The 22,000-nt window shown below is 42.4% G+C and overlaps 1 protein-coding gene across 1 annotated transcript in view; it reads right to left on the bottom strand.

Annotated features, from left to right (window-relative positions):
- Window positions 1-22,000, bottom strand: part of LOC120528956 (E3 ubiquitin/ISG15 ligase TRIM25-like) — a 208,159-nt gene that overhangs the window by 2,097 nt on the left and 184,062 nt on the right. The window lies entirely within an intron of this gene.

The raw sequence follows: 22,000 nt of genomic DNA, 5'->3' as shown, positions 1-22,000 counted from the left end.
AATATTAGGGAAAGGTCTTATTTTAGGAGTGTGTTATAGACCACCCAATTCAGACAGTAATTTCAACACACATCTTTTAGTAATATCAAAAGGCAAGTTTACAGGGGATATTATAGTCATGGGGACTTTAATTATCCAAATATTAACTGGGATAACCTTACAGATGGAGGAGCACAAGAGCAGGAGTTTTTAAGAAGTAATCAGTTACTGTTTTTAACACAGCATGTTAAAGCACCAACAAGGGGTGAAGCCTGTCTGGATTTAGTATTCTGTAATAATCAGGATAGAATTGAGGGTGTAGAGGTGATTGAACCACTAGGGTCAAGTGACCATAATGTCATACAATTCTCAGTATTTTGTAAGAGTGCAGATAAAAGACTAAAATTGTTAAGTTGAACTTTAGTAGGGCTAATTTTGAGCAGATGTGACAAAGTCTAAGTAGGATAGACTGGGATAAGCTTTTAAATGTGGAGACAGTCGAGGAGCAGTGGAACAGGTTTAAAATGTTTTACATGTAATGCAGGACAGATACAGACCTAAATTTGGAAGTAATAGGAAACTAAAAAAAACTCCACAGTGGATTAATAAAGATTTAAAAAAGAAGTTGCAAAGGAAAAACTGCTATATAAAGGCATATAAGACTAATGACTGCAAAGTGAATCATAGTGTGTATGTGAACATGAGGGCAACCATTAAGAAGGATATCAGGAGGCTAAAAGACAGTTGGAGAGGAATATAGCAGATAAGGCAAAGAAGACCCCAAGAGATTCTTTCAGTATTTTAGTAGTAAAAGAACAGTTAAGGAGGAGGTCAAGTTCATCAGGAATAGTAAAGGGGAATTAAAAGATACAGACAATGAAATAGCAGATGCCCTAAATTTACATTGATCTGAGGTGTTTACAAGTGAGCAAGTGGATAACATCCCAGAGGTACATGCAACAGTAGTATTAGCCAGGTGACTTCTGTCAGGTCCTGCCCCCTTTCCCCGCCCTTCCACATGATGGGTGGATTTGCATAATTGCCCCACCCCCTCCACGTGATTGGTGGATGTGGGGAGAGGCCCTGCCCCCTGGCAGTGGATTGGTGAATGACCCCATGTCCCGCTCAGACCCCTCCTTGAACCCATCCCTGCACCTGAATGATTCTCCTTTCTGTCGAGGGCAGTTTGATGGATGTCTGCTCCCTCCTTGAACCCACTCCCACCCCATGCCCCCTTAAACCCGCCCCCACCCACCTGATTGGTCCTCCTTTCTGTCAAGAGCCGTTTGATGGATGTCTGCCCCCTCTCTCTAAATGTACACATTTGCTGCTGCAAGCTGACAAGCTCTCAGAGCGCAGACACGGTCTGAGCCCCACGTGTGCAGAGAGCTCGCCATCCGTTTCGAGCACCCATCCCCTGCTGGGTGAGGCCCTGTGAGCTCGCCTGCTGGTACTCTAAGGAATGTTTGGGGGTTAGGGATCTCTGCTGGCCAGTCCTGAACTCCCTCGTTCACGGCTCTTAGGTCATGTACTAACCTCCACTTTGATTTATCACCTTTCAAGACATGGAGCAGTCTCGTGTTACAAACACTTTGTGTCTCTTTTAGCACTCCTGCCTGTAAAAGACCTGTTATCGTGCTCTCTATTCCTTCCTCTGCCTCAGGTTTAAGAGGGGCTTGCACCCAGGCTAATAAACCATGTCCTGTACATGTCGAGATGCTAGCCCATGCCTGTCGTCCCTTACACTATATAACATAGGAGCCTTTTGACAAAGGAAAACTCAGTAAATACACTTGTGCATTTATATGGAGATTTATAAGAAAGCAGGTGTCTACCTTAGCCTGGTTACTCACCTTATCCCAGTTTTGTATGTGCTTGTAAAAGCACTCACTGATACACTAGCACAAAATTATGATATTTTCTGTCTACTCAAAAAACTAAAATAATTTCTATTAACCCAGGTGATAATTAGAAATCATTTTACTATTTTTAACTAAAGAGTTAAAAACAGAAAAGCCCAATTATGATTTTTGTTTTGTCATTAGAAGGGCCCTAGGGTGACACTTTTCCCCTTTATACTCTTACTTATGTAGACCTTAAATCATATTCTTACCAAAATAGTTCATCACTTCTCAATTTGCGTAACTTCAGGTAATTAGACAGAGTGAGCTCCAAAACAGGCAACAGAAAATTATTATAGGTCAAAATACACAGTGCCATAAAACAAAAGCAAAATAAAGTGTGAACACCACACAACCTGGTATTGCTAGATGTTTTGATTTTTCCAGGTGACCCATTTTTTGTGTTGCTTGAGGTATCAGCCATAAGTCAAGATCTTTCTTTTATTCTTTTTTGATCAGCTTTTATACTGATTTTATAAAGGTAGTCTAGGTATGATGTGGTCATCCTGTCTCCAAGACATCTTTTCCTTTATTACATTTAAATGTCTTGTCTCTGAAAATTCATTCATAGCTCATACGCTTCTGCTCTTAGAGCCAGGAGGCTATGGTGAGGTGTGCTTGTTTAACGAGAGGCAGGGTTTCAAAGCGCAGGCAGGCTGTGTGTTAGCTCTGGCTTAGTTAAGAGGTCAGTATTCTCAACTACGTGCAGAAGGGCCCCGATTGTGAAATGCGTACTCTTTCGAATAAGAATCCCGCTGTAACCGGTTGTTTTCTGTACGGATCCGCCTGTTTTTAAAAGTCTGATGTAACGAAACATTTTTACTTTATAAGCTCTCGTGTGGATAACCGGTTGGAGACAGCCTTCAAGAGTGAACAGGATCCAGGAGCATATATTGAAACGAATGCTTAATAGACATAAGGCAACTGTGTTTTCATTCATTTCACCAAATGAAATGTAATTATTTTAATACAAACTAGTAGCCCCAAAGTCGGGATGATTTCAGACGTATCAACTATATTGTTGAATCATGGGCTAAATGAATATTATAATATGTAGCTGTGTATAGGAGATTATATCTTAATACATAGAGGTTCTGAGATTACGTTGTCTGATTTTAAAAAGTATGTATCTACATGCATTTTTCTGTGGTGTAAAGGTTTCTTTATCCGCTTTTTTCACAAAGGTCAGGGATCTTTGCAAGACGGACGTATAAAGTATTCATTTTGCATCGGCGCTCAAGTCACTGCGTTCAAGTATGAATTTCATTTGTTTATCCAGTTCACTTTAAAAGGATGCTGGAAGCCGGGGAGTTTCTGCCATCTTGGAGCCTTAATTTCGAGGTACAAGGCACATCTTGTGTGAATATTCATATTTGTACTCTCGAATCTATTAAACTAGTAATGAAAGGAATGACTGCTTAATAGGGCTCTGAGAGGCCCACCTTTCTGATTTAAAGGTTTTTCTTTTTACGGTAATTTTCTATCGCTGAGTTTTTAATGGTGCAACGAGCCTTCATCAGCAGAGGGTTGAGTGTGTGTGTTACTGGGGTATGTTTGAAGCTACTTCACCAGACACAGAGTATCCAATATATTAACACGGTACTAGTCAGGGTCTATTGAGGATCAGGAGTTCACTTTCTTTTTTAAATCTGGTACCTCCTTGTTCCATCTTGTGCCGTGTTCAGTAAACCTTATTTTTGGTGGGCCAGAACATTTTGCTTACAGTCCACTTATTATTCTCTTTAAGGTTTTTAACTGTTATACCCTACACTTTTGTAAGCTTCAGCAGTCCTTTGAAAATGTTTCTGTGACAGTAGTAAGTAGTAACTTAAACATGTGGTGCAAAAATCCAGACTATTCATTTTTAAAAGCTCTGCTCTGAATTTACCAAGTCAACCAGTGTGTCAGCTTTGGATCCATCTCACCACTGCAGCTGGCCCTTTCTCTTTGTAGGGGTTGTAGGGCAGCGATTCTCAACCTTTACGTATTTGCGAGCCGAGTTTTCATAAAAGTTTTAATCGCACCCCTAACGTTTTTTAAAAGTACCCCACTAATACTACTAATAAATGATATATCATAGATGCATATTTTATTATACCTACTTAACTTTTATCAACATTTATCTAACTCTAGATTTATTTTTCTAGTATCAGAATGTAGTTTAAGTTTAAGTTAAGTTATTGTTTTGGTTTCAATAGATGTATTGAGAGCCACTGCTTTAGGGGATTATTTGTACAACACTCTGCGGCATTTCAAGCTAAGTTAGATTTCCTTGGTTATTCAGCCTTCCATCGGTGTTCCATTTTTCTTATAAATTGTGTTTAGTCTCTTTATTTACTAAACATTTCATATGTTGAATTGAAAACAATTATCATGTTCAGGCTTTAATTTAAATCAGCATTTTCATCAACAGGTTATAACCACTTTGATACTCAGGGTGATTTGTATAATACAAAGTTTAAGAAATTCTGTGAATATTTGGTAATAGCCTTCCATTTTACATCAGTTACGAACCCCTGAAAATAAGAACGGTTATAGGAGGTTATCGGAGTCTATACACTACAGGGCTGATGAGGATTAGGCTTATTTTGGACACGTTAGGCAAAACAGGATGGAAATATTTTAGTGAATAGTTACATCATATCTATTATATGTGTTAGCACAAGGATTAAAATTTTATTAAAACTGTGAGGGTTATTCTTTCCTTTAGGTAGTCCAGGTGACATAGGACAGCTTTCATTGAAAACCGCTTTTCGATCTGTTTGTGAAAAAGCACCATTTGTTTTAGTAGCATTCAGGGTGAAGGGGATGTAAGTTTAAACTGTGATTCCAAGAGTCAGCAAGTGTCTGCAATCTTCTTGAATACGAGTCAAAGGACCAGGGTTTGTGCAGGGATCATAGTCAGGGGCAGAGTTAAGCTAGACATTATTATTCCAAAATGAAACATTGACTCGCCCCTATCACAAATATAAGACAGTAAAAACTAAAATGTACAAATACTAAGTACAGAGGAGATTAAAAAAACATCTTAAGACCGGATCAACAAGGGATCACCCCAAGCTCACTGCACACTACAACAGAACCTACGTGTTCTGCGGTATATTATCAGCTAAACTGTCATCTATGTAGGCAGTTCTATAAGATTGAAAAGAGTTAGGGAAAAACATTATTTAACATCTGCTAGTATGAGGCTGATTAATATTAGCCAGTTATTGTTAAAATCTTATCTGGCACTAAAAGTGAGGCTTGTGTTCCTCCTGATTCAGGAAGAACATTAAATATTGGAGTTTAGAATATGAACTAGACTGGTAGTCTTGATGGTAAGGACATTTGTGCCAAAATAATTGAATAAATAAAGTTACTTATGAAATAAATAACCACATGAAAAAGTGGAGTTATAAAAGGAGTTATTACAATTTGTAAAACTGCTGTGATGTATAAAAAACAATAATAGGTGACAAAACTGGCATGAAAAGAAGACTTTTGAAATAAACAATAAGCTTTTTTGACATGCGCAGTCTGGAATAGTCTGAATATTTCTTAAAGAATTAATTTTTAAATAAAACTTATGAAGGCAAATTAAAAATATTAAATATTAAACCTGAATAAAACACAAAAGTAAAATTTAATGATATCAATTAGTGATAAGTACTATCAAGCACCGGGATCTATTTATAAGGTTTATTTAATTTAGTTATAAACGAAATAATTGGTTGCAGTTTGCTTTGAAATGAACAATAGTTTGATAGAGCTTTAAGAATTAGAATGCAAGACAAACCTCTACACTCTGTAACAAATGTTGCTGTTCCAATAGGAGTATCTCGGATCTCTGTTTTATTTTAACCTTTTTACAAGAAGACCCTGGTCAGGGAAATATACCACCTATATTGAAAATGAACAGTGCTGACATGCTAACTAAATAGATATAATCTAAGATATTTTAGAATATGGACCTGGGCGATGCCCCCATGATTCTGACCAACTAAAGGGTCTTCACTTATTTGTCCTAAGCTCCTTTTTTATTTCAAAACATCCCAATATACATTAATAAATCATTCTTTAAGCAATTAGATTCAACAATAACCTCATTTATTTGAAATTCAAAACATCCACGCATCAAAAGAGCGACCCTACAAAGACAAAAGGCAGAAGGCGGCATGGCTCTACCTAACCTCCAGTTTTATTACTGGGCAGCAAATATACAGGCGATAAGAACCTGGACACAAATAGAAGAACATACACAGGCATGAACCGCAATAGAAGTAAAATCCTGCAGTACTTCTTTGTATTCCCTGCTCTGTGCTCCAATAAACACACGTTATCGCCAATACACTAATAACCTAATTGTGCTCCACTCAGTTAGAATCTTGAACCAATGTAGAAAGCATTTTAAGACGGAGAAGTTTCTATCTGTGGCACCTCTGCAAGAGAACCACGTCTTTCAACCTTCACAAACATATGCAGTTTTTAATATCTGGAAAAAATTTGGAATTAACTTGCTTAGAGATCTTTATATAGACAACGTCTTTGCATCCTATGAACAATTACATTCCAAATTTAACATTCAACTACACATTTCTTTCACTATCTTCAAATCAGAAACTTTGTTAAACAGAACCTTCCAGATTTTCCTCATCTTGCACCCTCATCCATGCTGGAAAAAATATTGCTCAATCTCAAGGACTTAAACTCCATCTCTACAATATATAAAATCATTTTACAATCCCTTCCTTTCAAAGATCCAAGAGGACACAGGGAAGAAGATGTCTCAATTAATATATCAGAAAAGGAGTGGAAAGTAGCAATGCAGAGAATTCACTCGAGCTCCATATGCGCAAAGCATACAATTATACAACTCCAAATTATATATCGAGCACATCTGTCTCGACTAAAACTCTCCAAAATGTTTCCAGGACATGATCCAACCTGCGAACGTTGCAACCAAGCCCCAGCCTCACTGGGTCACATGTTCTGGGCCTGCTCCAAATTAACATTATTCTGGACCAAAATTTTTAATTACCTCTCAGACAGCCTTGGACTCACAATCCCTCCTAACCCATTAACAGCTGTGTTTGGGGTTCTTCCAGAGGGGCTTAAAGTGCAGAAAGACAAACAAATTGTGATTGCATTCACTACACTCTTGGCACGCAGACTCATTCTGATAAACTGGAAGAACCCAAACTCTCCTCTTTTAGGTCAGTGGGAAACCGATGTGTTATGCTATTAGAACCTGGAAAAAATCAAATACTCAGTTAGAGGATCTGTACAGACTTTTTTCAAAACATGGCAGGATCTAATCAGTAATATTTTAAAATAAGTTCATAAAGCACAGAGAATTTTTTTAAATTAGGTATGTTTACAAGCCTTAAATTTAACATTATTTGGCTTGCTCTCTCTCTCAGGGGTGGGGATCGATCTGTTCTTAACTCAATTTTTCTTTTTGTAAAATCTTGATTGCTTTGTATGGATTGTAATAAAAATAAAAACTATACACTATACACTATATAACAAATGTTGCTGTTCCAACAGGAGTATCTCGGATTTCTGTTTTATTTTAACCTTTTGACAAGAAGCCCCTGGTCAGGGAAATATACCACCTATATTGAAAATGAACAGTGCCGACATGCTAATTAAATAGATATAATCTAAGATATTTTAGAATATGGACCTGAGCGCTACCCCCATGATGCTGACAAACTAAAGGGTCTGCACTTAATTGTCCAACTTCCTGCGGGTGCTATGGATCTTTTAATGGAGACTGCAAAAGATTCTATAATGTTTACTGTATAATGGTCCATATGACGGAGATCTAGCACCTGTGTCCATGGTGTTAACCAGTCGTAGGACATGATGTTCAAAATTCACCTCGGGTTTTTCAGAAGAGATAGGACAAGTGTGGCGTGTGTTCTGTATTCTCCTTTCTATATTAACTATTCACAGTGACCATACTACATAGATACATACTGTACATACCATACAGTGACATACTACCATAACTTTATTTATTTAATTATTTTGGCATAAATGTCCTTACCATCAAGACTACCAGTCCAGTTCATATTCTAAACTCTAATATTTAATGTTCTTCCTGAATCAGGAGGAACACAAGCCTCACTTTTAGTGCCAGATAAGATTCTAACAATAACCGGCTAATGTTAATTAGCCTCATACTAGCAGATGTTAAATAATGTTTTTCACTAACTCTTTGCAGTCCCGTGGAACTGCCTACATAGATGACAGTTTAGCTGATAATATACCGCAGAACACGTAGGTTCTGTTGTAGTGTGCGGTGAGCTTGGGGTGATCCCTTGTTGATCTGGTCTTAATATGTTTTTTTAATCTCCTCTGTACTTAGTATTTGTAAATTTTAGTTTTTTATTATTTTATATTTGTGATATGGGCGAGTCAATGTTTCATTTTGGAATAATAATGTCTAGCTTAACTCTGCCCTGACTATGATCCCTGCACAAACCCTGGTCCTTTAACTCGTATTCAAGAAGATTGCAGACACTTGTTGACTCTTGGAATCACAGTTCAAACTTACATCCCCTTCACCCTGAATGCTACTAAAACCAAGGGTGCTTTTCAACAAACAGAGGGTGAAAAGCAGTTTTCAATGACAGCTGTCCTATGTCACCTGGACTACCTAAAATAAGAATAACCCTCACAGTTTTAGTAAAATTGTAATCCTTGTGCTATCGCATATAATAGATATGATGTAACTATTCACTAAAACATTTTCCATCCTGCTTTGCCTATCATGTCCAAAATAATCCTAATCATCATCAGCCCTGTAGTGTATAGACTCCTATAACATACTATAACCGTTCTTATTTTCAGGGGTTCATAACTGATGTAAAATGGAAGGCTATTACCAAGCATTAACAGAATTTCAAAAACTTTGTATTATACAAATCACCCTGAGTACCCCCCTCCTCGAATCGCCACCTTATCATGGTGGAGGGGTTTGCGTGTCCCAATGATCCTAGGAGCTCTGTTGTCTGGGGCTTTATGCCCCTGGTAGGGCCACCCAAGGCAAACTGGTCCTAGGTGAGGGATGAGACAAAGAGCAGTTAAATAGACCTTCTATGACGAATAAAAAATTTGAACGGTGTTTTCCCTCGCCCGGACGTGGGTCACCGGGGCCCCCCTCTGGAGCCAGGCCAAAAGAAGAGGGGCTCGATGGCGAGTGCCTGGTGGCCGGGCCTGCACCAATGGGGCTCGGCCGGGCAAAGCCCGAAGAGGTAACGTGGGTCTTCCTTCCCATGGGCTCACCACCTATGGGAGGGGCCAAGGAGGTCAGGTGCAGTGTGAGTTGGGTGGTGGCTGAAGGCGGGGACCTTGGCGGTCTGATCCTCGGCTACAGAAGCTGGCTCTTGGGACGTGGAATGTCACCTCTCTGAAGGGGAAGGAGCCTGAGCTAGTGCGTGAGGTCAAGAGGTTCCGGCTAGATATCGTTGCGCTCACCTCAAAGCACAGCTTGGACTCTGAAACCAATCTCCTTGAGAGGAGCTGGACTCTCTACCACTCTGGAGTTGTCACCGGTGAGAGGCACCGAGCGGGTGTGGGCATACTTATTGCCCCCCAACTTGGAGCCTGTACATTGGGGTTTACCCCGGTGGACGAGAATGTTGCCTCCCTCTGCCTTCGGGTGGGGGGACGGGTGCTGACTGTTGTTTGTGCATATGCGCCAAACAGCAGTTTCGAGTACCCACCCTTTTTGGAATCCCTGGAGGGGGTGCTAGAGGGCATACCTTCTGGGGACTCCCTCGTACTGCTGGGAGACTTTAATGCTCACATGGACAATGACAGTGAGACCTGGAAGGGCGTGATTGGGAGGAATGGCCCCGCCGATCTGAGCCCTAGTGGTGTTTTGTTATTGGACTTCTGTGCTTGTCATGGATTGTCCATAACGAACATCATGTTCAAGCATAGCGGTGTTCATATGTGTACTTGGCACCAGGACACCCTAGGCCTCAGTTCGATGGTCGACTTTGTGGTCGTGTCGTCGGACTTGCTGCCACATGTCTTAGACACTCGGGTGAAGAGAGGGGCGGAGCTGTCAACTGATCACCACCTGGTGGTGAGTTGGCTTCGATGGTGGGGGAGGATGCCGGTTAGGCCTTGTAGGCCCAAACGTGTTGTGAGGGTCTTCTGGGAACGGCTGGCAGAGTACCCTGTCAGAAGTAGCTTCAACTCCCACCTCCAGCAGAACTTCGTCCACGTCCCAAGGGAGGTGGGAGACATTGAATCCGAATGAGCCATGCTCCGTGCCTCTATTGTTGAGGCTGACTGGAGCTGTGGCCGTAAGGTAGTCGGTGCCTGTCGTGGCGGCAATCCCCAAACCTGTTGGTGGACACCGGCGGTGAGGGATGCCCTCAAGCTGAAGAAGGAGTCCTACCACACCCTTTTGTCCTGTAGGTCTCTGGAGGCAGCTAATAGGTACCGACAGGCCAAGCGGAATGCGGCTTCGGTGGTTGCTGAGGGAAAAACTCGGGCATGGGAGGAGTTTGGGGAGGCCATGGGGAACAACTTTCGGACGGCTTCGAGGAGATTCTGGTCCACCGTCCGGCATCTCAGGAGGGGGAAGCAGTGCACTGTCAACAGTGTATATGGTGGGGATGGTGCTCTGCTAACCTTGACTCAAGACGTTGTGGGTCGGTGGGGGGAGTACTTCGAAGACCTCCTCAATCCCACTAACATGCCTTTCAATGATGAAGCAGAGCATTGGGACTCGGAGGTGGGCTCCCCCTTCTCTGGGGCTGAGGTCACCGATGTGGTCAAAAAACTCCTTGGTGGGAGGGCCCCAGGGGTGAATGAGATACGCCGGAGTTTCTCAAGGCTCTGGATGTTGTAGGACTGTCTTGGTTGACATGTCTCTGCAACATCGCATGGACAACGGTGACAGTGCCTTTGGATTGGCAGACCAGGATGGTAGTCCCCCTCTTTAAAAAAGGGAACCGGAGGGTGTGTTCCAACTACAAAGAGTTCACACTCCACAGCCTCCCTGGAAAAGTCTATTCAGGGGTTCTGGAGAGGAGGGTCCGTCGGATAGTCGAACCTCGGATTCAGGAGGAACAGTGTGTTTTTCGTTTTGGTCACAGTGGACCAGCTCTACACCCTTAGCAGAGTCCTGGAGGGTGCATGGGAGTTTGCCCAACCAGACTACATGTGTTTTGTTGACTTGAAAAATGCGTTCGACCGTGTCCCTCGGGGAATCCTGTGGGGGGTGCTACGAAAGTATGGGGTACCAGGCCCCCTGATAAGATCTGTTCGGTCCCTGTACAACCAGTGTCAGTGCTTGGTCCGCATTGCCAGCAGCAAGTCGAGCCCGTTTCCAATGAGAGTTGGACCCGGCCTGGGCTGCCCTTTGTCACCGATTCTGTTCGTAACTTTTATGGACAGAATTTCTAGGCGCAGCCATGGTGTTAAGGGGGTCCAGTTTGGTGGACTCAGGATTTTGTCACTGCTTTTTGCAGATGATGTTGTCCTGTTTGCTTCATCAGGCCATGGTCTCCAGCTCTCTCTGAATTGGTTCACAGCTGAGTGTGAAGTGGCTGGGATGAGAATCAGCACCTCCAAATCCGAGACCATGGTCCTCAGCCGGAAAAGGGTGGAGTGCACTCTCAGTGTTGGGGGGGAGATCCTGCCCCAAGTGGAGGAGTTCAAGAATCTCGGGGTCTTTTTCAGGAGTGAGGGAAAAATGGAGCGTGAGATCAACAGGTGGATCAGTACGGCATCCGCAGTGATGCGGGCTCTGCATCGGTCTGTCATGGTGCAAAAGGAGCTGAGCCATAAGGCAAAGCTCTCAATTTACCAGTTGATCTATGTTCCCACCCTCACCTATGGTCATGAGCTATGGGTAGTGACCGAAAGAAGGAGATCGTGAATACAAGAGGCTGAAATGAGTTTCCTCCGCAGGGTGTGTGGGCTTTCCCTTTTAGACAGGGTGAGAAGCTCAGTCATCCAGGAGGGGCTCAAAGTAGAGAGGAGTCAGATGAGGTGGCTCGGGCATCTGATCAGGATGCCTCCTGTACGCCTCCCTGGTGAGGTGTTCTGGGCACGTCTAACTGGGAGGAGGCCCCGGGGATGACCCAGGACATGCTGGAGGGACTATGTCTCCCGGCTGGCCTGGGAATGCCTTGGGATTCTCCGAGAAGAGCTAGAAGAATTGGCTGGGGAGAGAGGGAAGTCTGGGCATCTCTGCTCAAGCGACCCGACCTCAGATAAGCGGAAGAGGATGAATGGATGGATGGACCCTGAGTACCAAAGTGGTTATAGCCTGTTGATGAAAATGCTGTTTTAAATTAAAGCCTGAACAAGAGAACTGTTTTCTATTCAACATATAAAATGCTTAGTAAATAAACAGACTAAACACAATTTATAAGAAAAATGGAACACCGATGGACGGCTGAATAACCAAGGAAATCTAATTTTGTGTTTTACAAATAATCCCCTACAGCAGTGGTTCTCATACTGTGGGGCAGGCCCCCCTAGTGGTGCGAAGATGTGAAAAAATGAAAACAAGAATCGAAAATATGAAAAATACTTCTGTTGAAATCAAAACAAATTAACTTAAACTACATTCTGATACTAGAAAAATAAATATAGAGTTAGATAAATGTCGATAAAAGTTAAGTAGGTATAATAAAATATGCATCTATGATATATCATTTATTAGTAGTATTAGTGGGGTACTTTTAAAAAACGTTAGGGGTGCGATTAAAACTGTTATGAAAACTTGGCTCGCGGATACGTAAAGGTTGAAAATCGCTGCCCTACAACACCCTACAAAGAGAAAGGGCCAGCTGCAGTGGTGAGATGGATCCAAAGCTGACACACTGGTTGACTTGGTAAATTCAGAGCAGAGCTTTTAAAAGTAAGTAGTCTGGATTTTTGGACCATATGTTTAAGTTACTACTTACTACTGTCACAGAAACATTTTCAAAGGACTGCTGAAGCTTACAAATGTGTAGGGTATAACAGTTAAAAACCTTAAAGAGAATAATAAGTGGACTGTAAGCAAAATGTTCTGACCTACCAAAACTAAGGTTTACTGAACACGGCACAAGATGGAACAAGGAGGTACCAGATTTAAAAAAGAAAGTGAACTCCTGATCCTCAATAGACCCTGACTAGTACCGTGTTAATATATTGGATACTCTGTGCCTGGTGAAGTAGCTTCAAACATACCCCAGTAACACACACACTCAACCCTCTGCTGATGAAGGCTCGTTGCACCGTTAAAAAAACTCAGCGATAGAAAATTACCGTTAAAAAGAAAAAAACCTTTTAAATCAGAAAGGTGGGCCTCTCAGAGCCCTATTAAGCTCGGTGATTCCTTTCATTACTAGTTTAATAGATTCGAGAGTACAAATATGAATACTCACACAAGATGTGCCTTGTACCTCAAACACTTAAGGCTCCAAGATGGCAGAAACCCCCCGGCTTCCAGCATCCTTTTAAACGCTACGTAAAGTGAACTGGATAAACAAATGAAATTCATACTTTAACGCAGTGACTTGAGCGCTGATGCAAAATGAATACTTTATACATCCGTCTTGCAAAGATCCCTGACCTTTGTGAAAAAAGCGGATAAAGAAACCGTCGCCACAGAAAAATGCATGTAGATACATACTTTTTAAAATCAGACAACGTGATCTCAGAACCCCTATGTATTAAGATATAATCTCCTATACACAGCTACATATTATAATATTCATTTACCCCATGATTCAACAATATAGTTGATACGTCTGAAATCATCCCGACTTTGGGGCTACTAGTTTGTATTAAAATAATTACATTTCATTTGGCGAAATGAATGAAAACACAGTTGCCTTATGCCTATTAAGCATTCGTTTCGATATATGTTCCTGGATCCTGTTCACTCTTGAAGGCTGTCTCCAACGGTTATCCACACGAGAGCTTATAAAGTAGAAATTTTTCATTACCTCAGACTTTTAAAAACAGGCGGGTCTGTACAGAAAACAACTGATTACAGCGGGATTCCGATTCGAAAGAGTACGCATTTCACAAACGGGGCCCTTCTGCACGTAGTTGAGAATACTGACCTCTTAACTATGCCAGAGCTAACACACAGCCTGCCTGCGCTTTGAAACCCTGCCTCTCGTTAAACAAGCACACCTCACCATAGCCTCCTGGCTCTAAGAGCAGAAGCGTATGAGCTATGAATGAATTTTCAGAGACAAGAAATTTAAATGTAATAAAGGAAAAGATGTCTTGGAGACAGGATGACCACATCATACCTAGATTACCTTTATAAAATCAGTATAAAAGCTGATCAAAACAGAATAAAAGAAAGATCTTGACTTATGGCTGATACCTCAATCAACGCAAAAAATGAGTCACCTGGAAAAATCAAAACATCTAGCAATACCTGGTTGTGTGGTGTTCACACTTTATTTTGCTTTTTGTTTTATGGCACTGTGTATTTTGACCTATAATAATTTTCTCTTGCCTGTTATGGAGCTCACTCTGTCTAATTACCTGAAGTTACAGGAATTGGGAAGTGATGAACTATTTTGGTAAGAATATGTTTGAAGGTCTACATAAGTAAGAGTATAAAGGGGAAAAGTGTCACCCTAGGACCCTCTCATGACAAAACAAAAATCATAATTGGGCTTTTCTGTTTTTAACTTTTTAATTAAAAATAGTAAAATGATTTCTAATTATCACCTGTGTTAATAGAAATAAGTTAATTTTTTGAGTAGACAGAAAATATCAAAATTTTGTGCTAGTGTATCAGTGAGTGCTTTTACAAGCACATACAAAACTGGGATAAGGTGAGTAACCAGGCTAAGGTAGACACCTGCTTTCTTATAAATCTCCATTTAAATGCACAAGTGTATTTACAGAGTTTTCCTTTGTCAAAAGGCTCCTATGTTATAGAAATGAGCTAAGCAAAAAATTAAAAATCATCACTGGCCACAGCAAATGCACAAACACACATGGAATCTGTCTCTCTTGAGCAGTGAGGTGTTACATTTAAAAATAACTTCATTATATTATACTTACAAAAAGAGTAACCAAACATGTTATATAGTGTAAGGTATGACAGCTATGGGCTGGCAGCTCGACATGTACAGGACATGGTTCATTAGCCTGGGTGTAACCTGAGGCAGATAAAGGAATAGAGAGCACGATAACAGAGCTTTAACAGGCAGGAGTGTTAAAAGAGACACAAAGCGTTTGTAACACGAGACTGCTCCATGTCTTGAAGGTGATAAATCAAAGTGGAGGTCAGTAGATGACCTAAGAGCCGTGAACGAGAGAGTGCGGGACTTGCTAGCAGAGATCCCTAACTCCCAAACATTCCTGAGAGTACCAGCAGGCGAGCTCACAGGGACTCACCCAGCAGGGGAAGGGTGCTCGAAATGGGCTACGATCGCTCTGCACACGGGGGGTTCAGACCGTGTCTGCGCTCTGAGAGCAGTAGGAGCAGGCACGCGCAGATTCTGACTTTCCTATCTGTGTGTAGAGAGAGAGCGAGGGAGCAGGGGCTGTCGGCTGAAAGCTGACTGGGGCTGAGAAATGCCATTTGGTCTTTCTCTCTGGGAAACCTGCTTGACTGGGAAGCTTGAATCACCTGCTGCTTGAGGATTTTCTATGAGATGGAAGATTCAGCTGCTGGATGCTTAGATTCATTCTGTGAAAGGATTTTCAGAGAGATGGGGAAGGCGGCTTGACTTAGATAAAATAAAAGGGTTTACAAGTGGTAAAGCAAAGGTTAGATAGATATTTTAAATAATAGATACTGGGGTTCTTACCCAAAGCAGTATAGGCAGGAGCGGCTATAGAGTAGCTCGGCCCTGCTGGAACACTGGGACCTCAGTCATAGATTCCATTTAGAGTCTTTAGAACCGAAGAAAATGCTTCGCTTTTTTATACAGCACTTTCAGAAGTGGCAGGGAAGTGTGGGGGCTGGGAAGTGGCAGGGCCAGCCATCAGGGCCTACTGACCGGGGCGAGGCAGCCCCTTCAGGCCAGGGACATGTAGGGCGGGCCGGCAGGGTATGGATAGGAACGTACTCAGACTTAGGCAGCAACATACCTGTACTTGTTTTCGGGAGAGGGGGGCTGGGAAGAGGAGGGCCAAGGCAGACCATGGGCATGCCTGGGCTTGTCCTAGGGAGAAGGGGGTTAGGAAGTGGGTGGGGGTGGTGGTGGGTTCATGGAGGGCAGACATCCATCAAATGGCTCTTGACAGTTTGCTTAACCAATCAGGTGGAGGGGTGGGATTAAGGCTAAGTCTGGGCGGGGACAGGGTGTCATTCACCAATCCACCGCCAGGGGGCGGGGTCAGCAGTAAATTCCACCAATCACGTGGGGTGGGTGGGGCTTAATGCCATTAATTTTAAAATGGGTGGTGTTAAAGGTTATCAATCATTTTGATTGACAGTTTGACAGAAGGTCCCTGGCTAATACTACTGGTGGAGTCCTGCTGAGATGGTCATCCTTCTGACAGAGTCTCCTATCTCACTTTAGGATTTCTTAAGCCTAATTAGAGTGACCATTGGACCTTCATTTCCAGTAACTCAGTTTGGCTTGACAGCCAACTCTAGGAAGTGTGCTGGTGGCCCTAAATGACTTCAGTGTCTCCATTTCTGAATCCACTGTGCTCCTGAGGACACCCATAAGTGTTAGAAATGGTTTGATCCCCTCGCCCTCATCTCCATCTTACCAGAATGTGATCTTGGTGGAGGTCTACAGAGAGTTCCTTGGACCTTATGCAGTGTGATTTGTGGGACCTTCTAGACACAGAAACATGACTGACTTCCTAAACGACGGCCACTCAGTTCAGTGGTGGAATCCAGTGAAGTTCTGGACCCGTCTCAAGGTGACAGGATGGACCAGAGTGCAGTTCAGAGTCACACAAGAAAGAGTCTGAATATGACTTGGAAGGAGAGAGTTTAGTTTGTGATTTTTAATAAATTTCTTAACCTTTCTGTTAACACGTCTTCACTTTATCATGATGAGTTATTAAATGTTGATTCAATGGACAAAAATGGGAAATTCAGCCATGAAAAATTAAATCCACAACAAAGTGTGCAGAAAGAGTCTGAAGACTTTGCCAGTCCACTGTATTTTGTGATATGCAGTATATATATAGCAGCTGGACAGACACACAGACAGACACTTGTCCTTTTATTAAAGTGCACAAACTCTGTTCTTGTATTTAAATTCCACTTCGCATCACTTTCTGTATAAAGAATTGACAAGTCAGTAAGTTTGCAATCAAACTGGAAAATTCAAAATGATGTTTTAAACCTGAATAAAGCCGATAACATCTCATGATGTGACTCAGAGCTACAGAGTTACTGAGTGCCAGTCTTTCTGTCTGGGCTGCCAGGAGAAGCTCCTCAAGACCCGCTATTTGACTGAGCGGGATTCTTTCTTTCTTTCTTTCTTTCTTTCTTTCTTTCTTTCTTTCTTTCTTTTTTTTTCCCCCGTGAGAGTGGTGAGTTGGTGGAGCTCTGTCAGGTAGTGAGAGCGGGAGAGTTTGAAGGTTTGTGATTTTATTGTTTGTTTTTCCTGCTTTTTTGTTCTTAATTGTTATTCTGTCTCTAATTGTTTATCTTTTGCAGGAGTGGTTTATTCTGAGGAAGGCCAGAATGGCCGCCTCAGGAGGGGTTCGTTTTCGGAACGGTGATTTCGAAAAACTTACCCGACAACACTGAGTGAAGCTATGCCAGAAGCGACCTGTTCTCTAGAAGAAGCTCTATGGCTGTGGCGATGTTCATTCAGCCTCAAGAATGAGCAGTGCAGTGGTTGTGTTTGTTGCTACAACAGATTTTGTCCATAGATTGGTAGAAAATGGAGTTGTTATAAAGGGCACTTTAACTCCAGCAACAAAGATTACTTTATCTAATGTACATCCTTTTCTATCTAACGAGACCCTTGAAAGAGAGCTATCTCGCTATGGACAGTTAATCTCGCAGATTAAACGAATACCTTTAGGATGTAAAGCACCTCAGTTGAAGCCTGTGATGTGTTTTCTGATTCAAGTTTTAATGATCTTAAAAAATACAGCGGATGAGTTAAAAGTAGCATTGAGGTTCTGAGTGGACGGTTACGAATATGTTATCTTTGTCAACTCTGAACCGATGAAATACTTTAAATGTGGCAAAGCTGGACATGTAGCCAGAGATTGAAAAGATGTTATTAAAGCTGCAGAATCAGGCAAATAACTGACCCCAGATGTGACCCCCAACCGCTCCGGGGATCAGACAGATGTGGCAGAGAAGGCGTCTGCACTTAATAACACAGCAGAAAGTAGCGGCGGGATCGCTGCTGTTGAGAATGAAGACGCTGCTAGTGATCAGACTGCGTTGGTCCAATTGATCAGCGATTCACTTAATGCAGATCCCAAACTGAATAGGGAAATCAGGACCCCTTGTATCAGAGTCAGGAAACGATGCTGATGAGTCGGGTGTATTGGAGGTATCGGACTCTGTACAGAATCGGTGGTCCCAAGCATATAGTGTGATATGGACATGGAGTGTGTCGGCTCTGACAGTATCTTCAAAACACCAAAGGCTGTTAAAAGACACTGTGGGGCAGATGAGCAAGTTGATTTGAAAAAAAGAAGCTTTGAAGAGACTGCAGCTGCGGTTCACACAGAAGTGTCCTCGGTTTCAGATTGCGGGGAGGACGGTTATTTAACTGATTCCTCTGTTCTGTCGGAAAGTAGTCAGGACACCACAGACGGACATGGATTCTACAGAATTAGGTCCTTTTTGATTGAAACAAAGGGGAAAAGAGTTGATGTGCAGAACTTTTTTTCCGGATGTGAAATTATTTATTTCCTCCGTTAAACGGTTAATGAAGCAAAGATCGGGCACTGAGGTTTTTCAGACAAGGAGGGGGGAGGCTTAGAAGTATTTTAAGAAAGTTACGTACCTCTGCTAATTTAACAACTTGTTAATAATGGCTCAAAATTCTGCACTTTTTATATTAATTAATGGTATTATAGCATTTTCTTGGTTCCATTATCAATTTTACCAATGTGTGATTTTAAAATTTAGAGTCTTAATGTTACTGGCTGTAAGAGCCCTCTTAAGATCGCGAAAGTGTGCGACTTCCTGAGAGGGAAACATCTGACAGTGGCTTACCTGCAGGAGACGCGCTCCGAAAATGTTCTAGAAATTGAGTGGCAGAAATGCTGGAGGAGACGTTTTCTTTAGTCACGGGTCGACACGCAGCTCTGGTGTTGCCATTGGTATCTAAACAATTGTGTCCGACATCGGTGTCTGCCTACGAAGTGATAAGCGGGCGGATGCTATTTGGAAAATAGCCAGTTGGTTTTTATTACCATTTCTGCTCCAACAACTTCCAGTGAAAGAGTGCGCTTTTTTAAATGTCTTGAGCGGACTTTATCAGAGTGTGACCAGGATGAATGTGTGTTTTTAGGTGGGGATTTTAACTGCACCCATAATGATGCACTGATCAGAGCCCCACCGCGATCTGCCAGAGAGCTGACGGCGCTCATTGAGTGATATGAATTGAAGGATGTGTGGGGGGCTCTGAATGGGGGCGACAGGCAGTACACGTGGGCACAGGTGCGAGGTGGCACTCTTTCACTTGCCATGCTTGATCGGTTTTACACTTTTAACCATCATATTAACTGTTTTAATTCATGTGTCATTGTGCCAACAAGCCTTTCTGATCATGCATTAGTTACCTGTAATGTTCTTACGTCATCTTTAAAGTCAAAAAGCTCTCATTTACATTTTAATGAGCTTTCATATCAGTACTCCCATTTTCTAAAGTTATTTTACATACTTTTGGACACAGTGGGGTGAAAGGATATGTCAGTTCTCTTCTCAGTGGTGAGATGTTGGTAAAGTGCAGATTCGCCAGTTTTGTCACCAGTATACTCTGAATGTCACACGGAGTTTGAATGATTCTATGAAAGCACTGGAGGAAGAGATAACAGAACTCCAGCAGGACTTGGACTCCTCTAAGGGCATTGAGAACCTGGACATGTCGAAAGTGAGAAAGTCATCCCTCACACCCCTGACTGATTATAAAGTCCAAGGTGCTTTGGTTTGTGCCCGTTTTCAAGAAGAAACTTAACAAGATGCTCCAGCCAAGTACATTATTGGGCTGGAAAGAAAACACGGCCAAAGCAGAATGATTCATTGTTTGTGTGACCCCTCTGGAAGTGAGATGAGAAGCTCTTCTCAAATTATGGCATTTACTGTTGATTTCTATTCTAAACTTTTCTCGTCTCAGCTGATGGTACAGGACACTGATTGTTCGTGTTTTACTAAGGGGCTACTGCAGGTGCCAGAGGAGAAGTTACCAGCTTTACAGAGAGGGCTTACCCTTGAAGAACTCTCGCGTGCATTGGCAAGTTTAAACACCGGTAAAGCTCCAGGTGTTAATGGACTTACTGTCGAATTCTACAGGTTGGTTTAGGAGTTCATCAGACCAGACCTACTTGTGGTTCTTCAAGAGTACTTAGATAAAGGTCTCCTCCCCAAGAGCTGTTGTTGCCCTCATTCCAAAAAAAGGTGATCTCTTTAATATTAAGAACTGGAGGCCAGTATTCTTGCTTTGTACTGACTATAAAATATTTTCTAAAGTGTTGGCTACAAGAATGAAGGAGGTGTTGGGTCGTGTCATTCACCCTGATCAGAGTTACTGTGTACCAAACAGGTCCATGTATGACAACATCTTTTTTTATTTGGGATACATTTGAAATCTGCAAACTGTTTGGTTTACACGGTGGTCTCATTTTCTTGCACCAGGAGAAGGCTTTTGATCGGGTGGAGCATCAGTACCTTTGATGAGTAATAATGGGATTTCGTTTTCCACCCTGCTTTGTTTCCATGTTTCGGGTGCTCTATAGTGAGATTCAGGGTGTACTGAAAATCAATTGTGGGCTGAGCGCTCCGTTCAAAGTAGATAGAGGGATTAGACAGGGTTGCTCCTTGTCTTGCATGTTGTATGGCCTGGCTATAGAACCCGTGCTGATCAAATTAAGGAGAGTGGTGGGTGAACTGACTGTCCCTGAGTGTTCAGTACCTTTGAAGATCTCCACATATGCAGATGATCTCGTAGTATTAGTTGGAAAACAAAAAGATGTGGATGGGCTGGTATCTGTGCTGGATGAGCTCCAAAGAGAATCATCAGCTAAAGTAAATTGGACCAAGAGCTCTGCAGTACTATTGGGTAACTGGATGGGTCCTTTTCCTTCATTGCCATCTGGACTAAAATGGAATTAAATTCCTGGGATTACATCTGGGAGGCATAAACAGTGACAGTAAGAACTGGGAAGGCATTGCAGAAAATGTCAGAAACTGTTTACAACGCTGGAGATGGCGACTTCCCCAACTGTCATATAGAGGACGGACGCTAATCACAAACAACCTTGTTACATCTGCTCTCTGGCACAGGTTGACATGCCTGGAAGCCCCACCTGACCTGATTACTGAAGTGTAAAGGGAGTTGATTAGTTTTATTTGGAATGGGAAGCATTGGCTGTGCCAAATTTTTTTACATCTACCCAGGAGTGCAGGAGGACAAGGAATGGTGGACATCTGGAGCAGAAGAAATGAGTTCAGACTACAAACTCTGCAAAAACTACTTTATGGTCATATGGTGTGTCCTGGAAGACACTAGCGTGTGCTCTCCTGTAACAAGTTGGCAACCTGAAATTGGACCGAGCGCTTTTCTTAATGGACTGTGACTCCATCCCCATTGGTAATGTTTCAGACTTTTACCGAAGTGTATTGAGAATCTGGCAACAATTGGATTGTCGCAGTTACACTCTGAAGTTCATGACGCGTGTTTGTATTTGTGTCTTTCAAAATGAAGTCAAAGTCACCGGCGATCTCATAACCTGCCCGGGTCAATTCTAATAACCTGAAGGTGCCGTTCAACGTGCGGACCAAACCAGCGCTCCACCTTCAACCCCTCACTTCACTGCAGTGCGCGTTCCCGCTGATCTCAAAGTGCAGCACCGGACTAAACCAGTCGGGCACTCCGTGAAGCGCGCGTGTCACACTGAGACTTAGCGGAGTGAGCCTCACGTGAATAGCCGGCAGCTTACAGTCGAGGCTCAGTCGGTGCTGCGATCTCAAAGTGTCTGTC

The sequence above is a fragment of the Polypterus senegalus genome, chromosome 4 (genome assembly GCF_016835505.1).
Source record: "Polypterus senegalus isolate Bchr_013 chromosome 4, ASM1683550v1, whole genome shotgun sequence".
Classification (NCBI taxonomy): Eukaryota; Metazoa; Chordata; class Cladistia; order Polypteriformes; family Polypteridae; genus Polypterus; species Polypterus senegalus.
This window is presented reverse-complemented; position numbering and strand designations above follow the sequence as displayed.